At 43.7% G+C, this 12,924-nt stretch overlaps 1 protein-coding gene across 7 annotated transcripts in view; it reads left to right on the top strand.

Annotated features, from left to right (window-relative positions):
- raraa (retinoic acid receptor, alpha a) overlaps nt 1-12,924 on the top strand; it is a 143,302-nt gene that overhangs the window by 88,831 nt on the left and 41,547 nt on the right. The gene's annotated exons all lie outside the window — the stretch shown is intronic.

Raw genomic sequence — 12,924 nt, 5'->3', positions numbered from 1 at the left:
ATTCTTATCACTTTTTGCTCGAGCAGTTTTAAGCTGGTGGTTGAAAGCGTCAGGTGTTTGCCATTTTGTTTCCTGTTGCCTGTGTAAAAGTGGAGCAAAGTTGAGAGCAGCGTCATGAAGGTGATTTGAGTGTCACATGAATGCCACACTGATCTTTGTCTAATTATTCTTTCATGGGGTTGTTCAGTTGCGTTAGATGGTTTCAAATCAGAAGTGTAATTTGAGTTGAATGTTATTTTAAGTGCATTTATAAAAAGGCATTTTGTTATCTAAAAAATAATAATAATAATGTGTACACACCAGAAATGTCTGAACAGGACTGAAAACAGGAAAAAAAAGAAAGAAATTACAGCAGGGAATAAAATCTGTATCTTTATATATATTATTTATAATTATTATATTAACACCTACAGTTTTAACAGAGCCTTGAGCCTGCTTTTGAGTGTGCATGTCTGTCTGTGTGAGTGAGAGCTACATGCGTTTGTGTGTGTGTTAGCCATATTGTGTGGTTGTGCTTTGGAACAACAAAAATACCCTTGATGATGTGTCCCACTCAGCTCTTTTGCCAGATGACTGGGTTTTGGGCACACACAGAGAGGATGGTGTCCATTGTTATCGGTTTGCTGGAATGATCGTGCACCTGCGTGGTGCTGATGGTGGGATTTGCTCCATCTGTGTGTGTGTGTGTGTGTGTGTGTGTGTGTGTTAATGGTATGCTTTAACATCTTGCTTTAGTTCGTTTTAAAAACGAAAATAAAATAACCTTTTAATTCATTCATGACTCATTTTAGAGTAATGAAAAAGTTATCAAAATTCCACTGAAGTGGTTTGGAAAACTGATAAAATCTGCTTGGTCTGTGACTTTTGCACATACTCACAAGTATGTGCGTGTTGCTTAGTGGTTGGTGACCTGGCACGCTGAAGTCACCTATTGTTTGCACATATCTATTGATTCAGTCTCTTTAATTATCCACATACACCTGACTTTCTGTCCATTTACATCCTATGTACATCTGCATCCAACTCTTTGTGCGTTCACATGCAAACAGCACGCAGATCATTTGACCATTACTCGGTATCTGAACTGTGGCAGTGACACGTACGTGGCCGTCACTGGTGTCACACTCTGCCAAAGCCATGTTTAGCCCGCGCTGCTCTGGCTGACTGCCTGCATTTAATTGGATTTAAAATCTCCTCACATACAAAATCTTGAATAATCAGGCCCTGTCACAGCTTAAAGACCTTATTATACTAACAGAGCACTTTGCTCTCAGACTGCAGGCTTACTTGTGGCTCCTAGAGTTTTCAAAAGTAGAACTGGAGATAGAGACTTGCAGGGCCCTGTTCTGTGAAACCAGCTCCAAGTTTAGATTTGGTAGACAGACTTGCTTCTCTACTTTTAAGAGTAGAATTAAAACTTTTCTTTTTGATAAAGTTTATAAAGTTGGGGCTGGATCAGTTAAACCTGAATCCTCTGCTACTCCTGCTGGAATAGGCTTAGGCTGCCACTCAGTGTGTTATGGGCTTCTTTATACATCTCTTTTCACTCTGTGTGTATACACTACTGCTGTATTTAATTATTAACAATTATTAAATTCTGGCTCTCTCCCATCTGTGCCTTTTGTTCTATCTCTCGCTCCACATCCTGGCCTTCTCCCCCAACCGGTTGAAGCAGATGGCTGCCCCTCCCTGAGCCTGGTTCTGCCAGAGGTTTGTTCCGGTTAAAACGGAGTTTTTCCTTCCCACTGTACCCGCATGCTTGCTGATAGGGTTTCTGTGGTTACTGGGGTTTCATTCTAATATTATCGGATCTTAACTTACAATATAAAATGCCTTGAAGTGACCGTTGTTGTGAATTAATGGTACAAAAGTAATTGAATTGAAGATTAAATTCCGAGGTGTAGCAATTATCTCGGATCCAGGTCTGCAGGGTACTTTGTGCATGTGCGTGTTTAAAATGGAGAAAGAGAGAAGCTAGCTGGTCAACGTGCTTAATCGCTTATGAATTAGTTTTTGTAAATGCATAGAGTATGTGTGGAGTGATATTTAGTTTATAAATTTATGTTTGTATATACGTTTGTGCACCACTTTGTGAAGCTGTGTACATTTTCAGGCGTATGGATGCACATACATGCTCTGCGGTGGACTGATCGCGCATACACCTGTCTGATCAAAAGCTCAAACAGGCTTGAGAGCGTGCGTGAGCTCATTTGACTGCTATACGTGTACGGCACTCTCATGCTCCTTCGTACCAACAGGGTTATTTTATGTGAATTTTATTTAGGACAGATGAATGTCAGCAGATCCATTATCCTTTATCTGAACTCCCTAGAGGAGAGGGTGAGATGGGGCGGGATACAGATGGTTCGACGGATAGGACGTTAGTGTCCTGTGACACTCTCGTTAACTGTCACTTTTTGTCCTTTATGAATTATTCACACTATATTTTTTTCTTCACTTCATACTCGCGATCTCCTCCACCATCTACACACTCAGACACACACACACAGAAATATACACATACATATGTGCGGAACTGTCAAAAAACACATTTCTCTGTTTTTTTTCCCCAATACAATAGTTCAGTATAAACAGAAAGCCCCAACTCCATAGGGATATGCTTTTCTCTGCTTGTGTTTTTGTGTTGTTTTGGATTTTACGGTCCCATGTGGATACCAATTTGCATAGTTCTCTGGCTGTGCATAGATAATTCTGGGAATTCAACCACCACAGAGCATATAGAAATGCACTTGCTTGGACTCCTCATAGCCTGAGGCTGGTGCCGCTGTGTGTAATGCTGGTTGATTGAAAAGGGTAACAACGGCACAGTTCACCAAAAAGAGAAATAAGCAAACAATGGCTTCAGTGAATAGTTCCGATTGTTTTTGTTTGTTTGTTTTCTGTTGTTGTCTCACTTCACTTCTCAGACGTTTTCCAGATATTTAACTTTTTGCCTTTTCAAGTCACTGCGGACTAAGAACACTATCATACTGAGGCCTGACCTTGAGAATGGATGTAGCACGAGTGATGCGCAAAGGATTTTGAGCTGTTTATTGGGACATCTCGGGCAGAGAGCTGTGGACACATTGGATAAACACTCATTGACACAAGTGCATTGACAAGTGCTCTTGGAGGCTGGGATATACGTGCAGATGTAGAAACAATAACACTGAACAGTGCGCAACAGTGCAGTATGATAGAAATTGAACCGGAGGATACGCAAATGACACAATGACTAAACCACCGTCAGAGTACATTTGGCAACTCTTACAACACAAACTCTGCTCACGCACAAAAAAATGTGTTTGAGTATTAGAAATATGGATGTCAACCATTTTGAAATAGAGGGAAGTTGCTTGATAGCGGGGAAGTGTAGAAACCATCGGTCTTTACTGTCAGCGCTTGTATCTTTTTGACATCACTTACTATATTTTGCCGTCACCACTGTTGTAACAATTATCAGGACTTGTTTCAAAATCTGTTACAAAATGCTTTCGGGTTATCCACACAGGAGATCACAGCTACACTTTGCCCTGATGAGCCGAGCAGCAACACTTCAGGAATCAGTTTAGTCGTTAAGGGCAGAAGATTGATACCACTGTGGAGAAGCAGGAGGAGGGGAGAGGATGGAGGACATGGAGCGGCACCTCCCATGACAGATGCTTGGTTGAATTAGACCCACCACTCACACAATCCAAAGACATAGCAGCAGTGTGAGATTATTTACTCTGAACTCCTTACCATCTTCAATTGAACAGATATATATTAATATTTTTAAGGGTTAAAATGTGGAAGAGGCAACCGTTAGCATCCAGGCCTCAGAGAGCCATACAGCATCGGTGCATACATAGTTAGATTTAGATACAGATGATCACAGAGGTGGAAAAAAATATAATGAATGATTTTGAAACAGCACAGGTTAGTAACAAACTTTTTTTTTTAGGCTTATACCATAAGTTTTTTTACCCCCCCCCCCCCCCCCCCCCCTTCATTTATTACTTTATTCAATAAGAACACTTTTCAATCAATCTTGTCTCGATCGTGACCTTTATCTGCTTTAAAAGCTGTATTGATGAAGATAATGTTGCAGACCACGATGCTGTATGGAGAGAAAGGGGAGGGGAAGAGCATGATGAATGATCCGTCCATGGAGAGAGGGAGATAGAAAGAACCGGGCTGTTTGCCAAGTAGGTTAAAGGTTTTGCTGTCGATGTCTGCTCGGTTACATGGAAACTGTTCCAGATAAACACACAAATGTGGAGCGCGCACACCTTTGGTCAAATACAGTCTAGACAACCCAACGCTCGACCGTGTGCTAACAGAAATATACGCCATCTTCTTCTTTTCTTTTTTTTCCCTTCTGTTTTTTTTTTTTTTACATTTCCAACTGATTTATATTAAGTTCAATCTGTATGATTTGTATTTACATGCTACCATATCACCATACCACAATACAAGTCACCAGAGAACCTTTTACACAGACCTTTTGCTCTAAAAATGCGGACGCAGCACGCTCCAAATCAAGCGAGACGCAGCCTGCGCACCATCTCGTCTGGCCCACAATGTCCTGAAAGGAAAGCAAAACAACTGCCCCAAAATCAATAAGATGGAGCATTATGCTACGAGATCCTGAGACGAATGCGTGCAGTGGGTATACTGCTGTTTAACTCGATTTCAGTGTAATGTGCTTCTGCAGTGACCTTGACTGATTTAAAGAAAAAAATGGTGACGTGACACCTACACAGGTCCACACTTTGCATAGTGTGGTCTCCCTACACGTGAAAGACTAAAACCTAAGTAATCTGTGAGAAAGCAAAGATGTACCTAGTTTATTTAACAACAGCAAAGTTGACAAGCGTGCCTGTGATGTCTCTCCAGGTTATACAATAATAACAAAAACCGAATAGAATGAGTGGAATACAGCAAACGAGTTGATCCGGAGAGAGGGTAGCGAAGTGAATATTGACAGGTTCTGGTGGATGATTTTGTTAGCTGCTGATGAGCTCTGACACGACAGGCCTCCCAGCAGCCTCTGGCACTCCTGTTCTCACCTCCACACATGAGCAAGCTCATCTGTGAACTCCCCCTCCACCTTTTTACACATTTAACTATGCCACTTTTTTTTCCCCCGACTAAACATGCAAACACTGATACACACACACCACACGCACACACACACACACACTGAAGCTCACACACAGACAGATGCACAAGGATCTACACTTTCTTACATCGTCACTGAAGCTTAGCCTTTACTTTTTTTTTGTAAGTCAGGGCTGTTGGCAGCTAAGATGGAAAGACGGGAGACTGCAGAGAGAGAGAAAGAGAGAGAGAAGGGGGGTAGAATAGGGCTCTCCATCATGCTGTCAGTAAGGTGCAGCTTTAGCCTTAGCAAGGAATATAGAGTGTTTTTAAAAGGTGCTGCGAGGTGCAGCAAAGATGAGTCGGATAAATGACTTCTCTTTTTTATTCAAAGAGCCCAGTGAAGCCCACAGGGTTGCTCCGTGTGGGTGGGTGTGTGTGGGGGGGGGGGGGAGGAAGGGAGGGGAGAAAAGGAGTGTGTGTATGAAGTGGAGAAAGTGTCACAATGTGCATGCTTGAAAATGTGTGCAAAACTCAGACTTGTGTGACGGCCGGCTGATGTTTTTGTTACTTTCTGACATTATAACTTATTATGGGGTTTTTTTTTGTTTTGTTTTCTCTTGGCTGTTGCTCTCCACCCTTTTAAACCACTGACTGGGAAAAGTAATGTAGTGTAGCCGGGGCATGTAAGGTGGAACAATGGCTCAAAAATATTGAATAAGGAGTGAAAGGGAGCTGGGGTTTGAATGACAATGGGTCAGAGCTGGCGGTGAGGACAGATGATGTGGGGTGGGGGGAAGATGGTCCAGATTGATGACAGATCTCTGCTGGTTAAATATTATCAGGCTGCTTTTTTTTCTTTTTTTTTAATCTATCAACACCCCCTCCTCCTGTCCTGGTATCACACAGAGAATAGCAAGATGTGGTCAGCTAATGATCTGCCCTTCTGAGCCATTCACTTTTTGTATTAGCCTATTTACTTACTTTAGAGACACTCCCCCCTCTCTATGGGTTCACAACACAGATGGTTTGGGTAGCCATAGCGACTGCCATTGGATGCCATCAGTCCAAAGCCAGTCTGTGCTCTTCTTCTCCTTTTTTTTTTTTTTTTTTTTTTTTAATCACAGGCAGGCCCAACTGCAAAGGCAGCTCATTTCAAGAAATTTTTCTTCAGCGTGAATGAATAGAAAGAAATTAGCAGTGCCTCTACCCTGACTTTCTCACAGATCTGTTCATTTTTTAAAAAGGTTCCTCTTCTCTATTACGGTCACATTTCACTAGGATTGCAATGATATGCGCAACCGAGTGAAGCAAAAGCACAAAAGTTTCTCTGTGCTGCCAGATGCAAATGCATTTTTTTAAACATATGATAAGCCATGTGATGTTAGTTTTGCTTTCACTAGTTCCCTTTTTTTCCCCCACCTCAATGTTTGTGCACCTAAATGCCAAGGGTAGGACGAGCCAATGTCTGAGGGCAAAAGGTTTTCCACTGATATCTGTTTCACGTGCCAGTTGTGTGAGAATGACGCAGCTCTATTCTACTCCCTGGGGCTACGATGAGTAAACCTTTTGACTGCAGTAACAACCCCACATACAGTGAATATCTTTGAAGCTGACCCGTATGTGTACCTCTGGGATTTGTGGCTAAATGTGGCTGCCTTTCATCCAGTTAACTCCTCTGTTTCTTACACACACACACACACACACACACACACACACACACACACACACACACACACACACACACACACACACACACACACACACACACATATATATATAAAATAAAATCAGGGAAAGGAGTATAGCTGCTCCGTCTACTTTCACTGCACCCCATTCTTTTGAAACGCTGATGACTCCCTCTCTGCTCATTGCTCTGCTCACTTCTCATCTAATGTGCCGGAGTCATCCATTCCATTAACCCTCCTCCTTCTTGCCTTCCCAAGTTAGAATGAGGCAGATCCCCAACCCCCCATCCCCTCTTTCTCTCTCCCCCCACCTCTCTGTAAAAGGCAGGCCAGCAGGGGCCGTGGCGGTGATGACGGCAAGGGGCATTTTTCATGCTCTGAGCCGCTCTCCCGAGGGCCTTTGTTGTCCCCACCGGCTCCCAACTTTGCTGGGTAAGCTGAGGATTTCACACGTTTCATCAACATCCAAATTAGATCGGTACTTTTTGAACATTTCATATCATTTGGCAGAGTTGTGCACAGACACCGACATGCATACAAGCATTAGAAAACAGGTTGCAGCGAGAAAGGGCGCCCAGAAGAGAGAGAGGGCAGTCAACTTTTATGAGAGAGCGAGCACAGGATTAGAGCTGTATCGCAAATAACTCCCAGCCCACTCCACACACTGCAGACTGTGGTTTCAGTGAGTGTTGACTACACATTTGGCCTGCAGTTGTCCAACCTTTTGTGCAGGTCGTGGCACACATTCAGCCTTTGTGCAACAAGCACAACAATTGGTGTGCCCTGTCTGTACTGGTGTTAGGGGCACTGCTGAAGCGGAGGTCAGTCACCGAGGCATCATAATGCTTTGGGCTGGGCATAACAAGAATGAGGGCAATCCACTTAAAGTGAACCACTAACCCCCTCCCACCACCACCACCTCCCATATCCCCTCCAGGCCACCACGAGCATCACACTTCTGAATAGAAAACAGGAAATTGGTCCTCTGTAGCACTTCAAATCCTGAAGTGTGAGAGAGAAGGCACCAAGAGGGAGTGGGGAAAATACTTAGATCTCTAAAAGAAAGAGATGAAATGCTTTCAACCAGAAAAGCAGACAGCATGGTCATAATCAAAAACTTGTAAGCATGTTCTGCATCTCTTTCTTCTCCCCCCCATTTTATCAGCACATCTCTAGTTTTTGAGAGCTCTGATTTAAGACCATGAGATGGAAAACCTGGATTCAGGAAATGCAGACATGGATAAATGAGTGTAGCTTGAGTTGTAATTGCATCAGTAATGCCAGTTTCTGAGTGAGCTTTGGCAGAGCAGAGAGATTATTCTTCCAGCTTCCTGCTTTCTTGCAAGAGCTCATCTCCTTTCTGTAACTTCCTTATAATATACTTCGCCTGCTTCTCACAGTTTAGTTAATTAGTCAGCAGCTGCAGGTAAAATATGAGTATAGAAGGATGTCATCCAGGAACGTGTATGCAAAAGCAAAAGCAAGGGATGCATTGCAGGGAGCACTGTCAAAATGAGCTAAACATTAAATTTGCAATTAATTTCCAATCTGTGTAATTGATTACTGTAATTAACACAGCCGTCAGCTTTGAGAGTGAAGTTATTGGAACTAGCCGAGGTGGAACTAACCAATGGCAATCAACTAAAGCGCTGGGCTGTAAACATCTGAAGTTTTTCACTTTCGGGAGTCTATGGGGACTGGGACTTGCTTCAACTCTGTTGGCTTCACTTTTCAGCCCTGGAGGTTGATAGCTTGGTAGCAACGTGTCGGGACCAGTCCAGACAATATACCATACGGGTATGATGACTCTGCTGACAGGCGCACATAATTTCAAATCAGGATAATGATTATCAAGTCTCAGTCAAGGTTTGGTTACAGTTTGTTTTCTCTGCAATGGTTTCTCTGTGATTAATCATGGTTAATGTGTGAATAAACACTTTTTTTGTAATTGATAATCAACAAAACTTATAAATTTGCCAACAAAACTTCAGGAGGAATTTGACCATATTTTCTTTCCCCTTGTTTTTCTCATTTTCTTGCTCTCTTTGTTGTTCCTTGTTTCTGTGCTTTATTCTCTCTTCTTCTTGTCCTTTTTTTTCCTCTAAATAGAATTAGCCAGTATCCGTCTGAATGCACTAAAACATCTCCCCGTCTCTGACATCTAATGGAGGCCATTCCAAGTCTTGGATGACTGATATTGAGATATCCTTCCTCCAGGGTAACATCCATAGCAATTTTCTCTTGATTTTCTGAGTGATGGACTTGGTGCAAAGCAACATAAACCTAATGATCGTTGAGGAGATGGCTCTCTAACTCAAGGCTGTAGAGTGTGGACAATTACAAGCTATACAATAAGCTACGTCGCTTACCTCTTCTCTCTCTCTCTTTCTCGTTCTCTTCCTCTGCTGAAGTATTTCCAGAATGCCGCCGGCCACGATGGATTTATGAGTCGGCCATACTTTGGTAAACACCGATGGTGGGCAGCTTTGTCCTCCCCCCTCTGTGATATAGTGAAGGTCCCCCATAAAAAATGGGAAAACCAGGTTACGGCCACCATAGAGCTGGGCTGAACAATAAAAGGCTTTATGGGCAGATATATGCCTGTACCATAAATGCTGGAATCTGCTGTCGGAAGGACATTAAAGGGATAATGACTGGGGGGGGCTAAGAGGGTCCTTTTAGAAAAGACACTCTTTCTCACACACACACACACACACACACACAGGATGGCAAAGCACCAAGGCTGAGATCTATAGACCAGTTTAACTTTAGGTCAAGGTTTGTGTGCGTTCATGCGTACGCATGCGTGTGTATGTGTTTCCATTAGATTGACAGAGGGAGGTGGAAGTGATACAGTTGTTCATTGATAACTGGAGCTTGTTCTCACATTGGAGGGTCGGGCCCTCATTACGCACTGGCTCAATGTCAGGGAGCACAGCTGCTGGGTTTGGCTGGTGCTGCCTGTACAGGCTGCACAAAACCAGCTGTGCAAACAAACACACACACGGAAACTGTAAAGGCAGTAAGGGGAACGGAGTGGTAACAGACGGGCCACGGAGGTTCAGGTAGACTTGAAAGCAAACATGCGTAAACCCACACAGGTATGCACGCCAAAGATGTGATTCTAGTTGGAGAGTGACAGGAGGAAGTGGTTGCCAGGGCTATGCTAGTGATAGGGGTGGGGTGGGATTACGGTGCTGATCAGTCGTGGGATAATGCTGACATACAGAGAGCCCGTTTTGTCTCACAGTGTGACAGAGACCTGAACAGACTCGATCACTATCTTGCCGTCTCAAATTAGGACACATTTCAACTCCTTAAAGTGCTTCTTCTCTGAATTCTCCACCGCTGTGCTGCTTTATTAGGCCGCTGGGAAGATTTAAGAAAGATAGAAACCTTTGCCGAGGCTTGCCCCAACTTCTTTATCGTCTGGGCATTAGCCATCTGCTGGCACATGTGCAGGAGTGCTTTGGGGGAGGTGAGCCATGAGTGCCTGTGTTTGTGTAGTAGCCACTAAGGCAGACAGGAACTCTAAAATTAGGCCCAGGCCATTCTAACTGGAACATTTCTGGCCTTATCGTGTCAAGAGATGGCTATTACCCAAGCCGACTGTTGTCTGAGCGATACGGCAGGTCTGGTTGGTTTTTCTTTCTTTATTTATTTTTTTGTTTGTTTTGCCTGTTTAGTGTCTCTAGGCAGCCAGAGCTCAGCAGACTTTTCCATGACATTGAGACAATTTGATTCTGTTTTGATTTGACCATCATGTCCAATAAAGAGCACATTGTGCAGGATGTGTTCGTTAGTCACAGAGGACAGAAATGATCTCCAGAGTGAAGGTAGCAACACAAGAGCCAAGGGCTGATTGCAGATGTAAGTGGATCGTCTCCAGAAACAGAAATTCTCACTCATGCTCTAAAGAAGGATACTGCTGAGTCCACTTTGTGCACTTACACAGGACTTGTGCTCCCCCCCACTATTGCTGTGCGCCATAATCCAAATGACAAAACAACCTATTGTTTGTTCTAACCTGTCTGCCCATCTCCTTGGGGAAGGAATGGCAAGGCGTGCACTTTTTACAGCTTCCTAGTGCCCCTGATTGGACTCAGAAAGAAGGAAAGTGGGGGCAGTAAAAATAGTTTGACACCCTCAAGGTCCAGCCAGCAATCTCCTCTTCTCTCTTAGCCCATAAAACTCTTTGAATTCTCTCCTAAACCCCCCCACCCCCACCCCCCATTTCTCTCTCTATTTCTTCACCAGACTCTCACTTGCTTTGCTTCAGATCAAGGTTGTTATGTTTGCCGCTCGTGGTGTCTCCCTATTATTTTCAGTTGCATAACTCTTTCTGCAAGGCCCCTGCGTCTGAATGCAGCTTTGATCAGGTCCGTGCATCGGTTTGGAGTCGGCACTTCACGCACCCTCACTTTGAAGCCCGAGCGACGAATCTGAGACTGGGTCCTCAGCGTCAACTTAGGGGATCGAGGCACAATCTCATTCTCTCTGGCTTTCCAGTGCCAAAGTACTTTTCCATGTTCTCAGGAGTGTGGCGCTTGTTGATGCTGGAACAAGAATAGCCACTTGAACTGGTGTGTGTTGATGTGGGCTGAAACCTGTGTGTGTGTGCGTGCCTCTCGTCCTTCTCCCTCTTTAACTTACCACTCTTACTTCTGCTGTTGTGGTACCAGCCGTCAAGTGTATGTCCTGGCTCTTATATTTTGACTTTCATGTGAGAGTGACATATTACATATTATTACTGGGAATAAAAACCAGTCCTAATTTTTCCACTAATGCAGTGTAACACACTCAATTCTCCAACTGTGTACTCAGAGGAGTCCGCTGTTCCAATATCACCTTCTCCTGTGAAAATTGCCACGTATTTACTCTTAGCCACTTGGATATATTCAGTTCTTTTTTTTTCTTTTTTGACTTAATGGAGTTCCTCTTTTCGCTACAAATAAAAAGCTGTGGGAAAAGGACTGTATGTCAGCCTAATCTTGTATTCTCCCCTCTCTTAATAAGTAATGATCAGCAGTCTGTTATCTCTCAGCTTGTTTTATGCAATCATGGGGTATTACCCAGGGATGAATGCTCCCTCTTCAGAGAGGAAAACAGAGCCTGGAAAATTAGCATTTTCTGACAACCATTACTCACTGGGCTAATCCTGTCAAGGAATGTGTGGCTGCGCTATCAATGCAGACGAGGGGTCGCCATGGCCCAGGCCTGCACATCGGCTCTTATCAGGCAGGGTAAACACACTAGGGGCCTGCATTAAATAAGTGTCACAGTCACTGGAGGCGGAGCAAGCCGAGCCCCCCTGCCAGTGTGCAGATAATCCCTTTCAAAAAAAAAAACAAAAAAAAACATGCTGGTCAGACCCAGCTGTGGCCTGTGGCTCAGGTGTAGGGAAAGTGGGGGAGGAGAGGTATTGTCTCGGCTGTGGTGTAGGTTACAATACAAGCCACTCAGGGTTTTTTGGCCGTGCTTGTGTTTGCGCAGATACATTTCACAAGATCGGGTATCAGATGTTCACTGTCCACCCAGGCAGTTTTGGAAAAGCTTTGCGTCCACATCGAGATACCAAAACAGCTCGGAAAGTGTCCTCCTATGTTCTCGACTTTGTCAGGGACGTCCCACTGAGTTATGAAACAGGCAGAATTTGCTCTGTGTGTTTCGAACATTACATTTCTGCTTTTACATTGTTAAGGTTAAAAAAAACCCCCACACAGTTTTGTATGTTGGTGCCTGGCCTTAATCTCTACTATTATGCATGCACAGACAATTTGGGCCAGCAGCTGTCCTCCAGATCACATGACAATCACAAAATTACAGGCTGGGATTTCTGAAGCACATAAGGGGAAAAAGGCAAAACATGAGAAGTTTGGATGCACTCACGGGGCTACAAACTTCATTGCCACTATATTTTATCAGCACTGATATTAGCGTCAGCTGACTGTTCAAACTGCTTTTATAGTGTGAGTTTTTGCTATGCCTCATGGATGACACAGCTGCAGGGTTTGCTTAATAAGCTGGAACAATGTTACCTGGAATGTTGCGGTATAAAGTCAGCAACTCCGAAAACAACTTCCTGGACTTCTTCTAGCTGTAACTAAACTGTGAGGGAGGAAAGAAAAAGTTAAGCGCCCTGCTACTATGACTG

Source organism: Mchenga conophoros, linkage group LG8, assembly GCF_057382185.1.
Source record: "Mchenga conophoros isolate Kocher_MC1m ecotype Shallow Benthic linkage group LG8, M_conophoros_male_GT1.1, whole genome shotgun sequence".
Classification (NCBI taxonomy): Eukaryota; Metazoa; Chordata; class Actinopteri; order Cichliformes; family Cichlidae; genus Mchenga; species Mchenga conophoros.
This window is presented reverse-complemented; position numbering and strand designations above follow the sequence as displayed.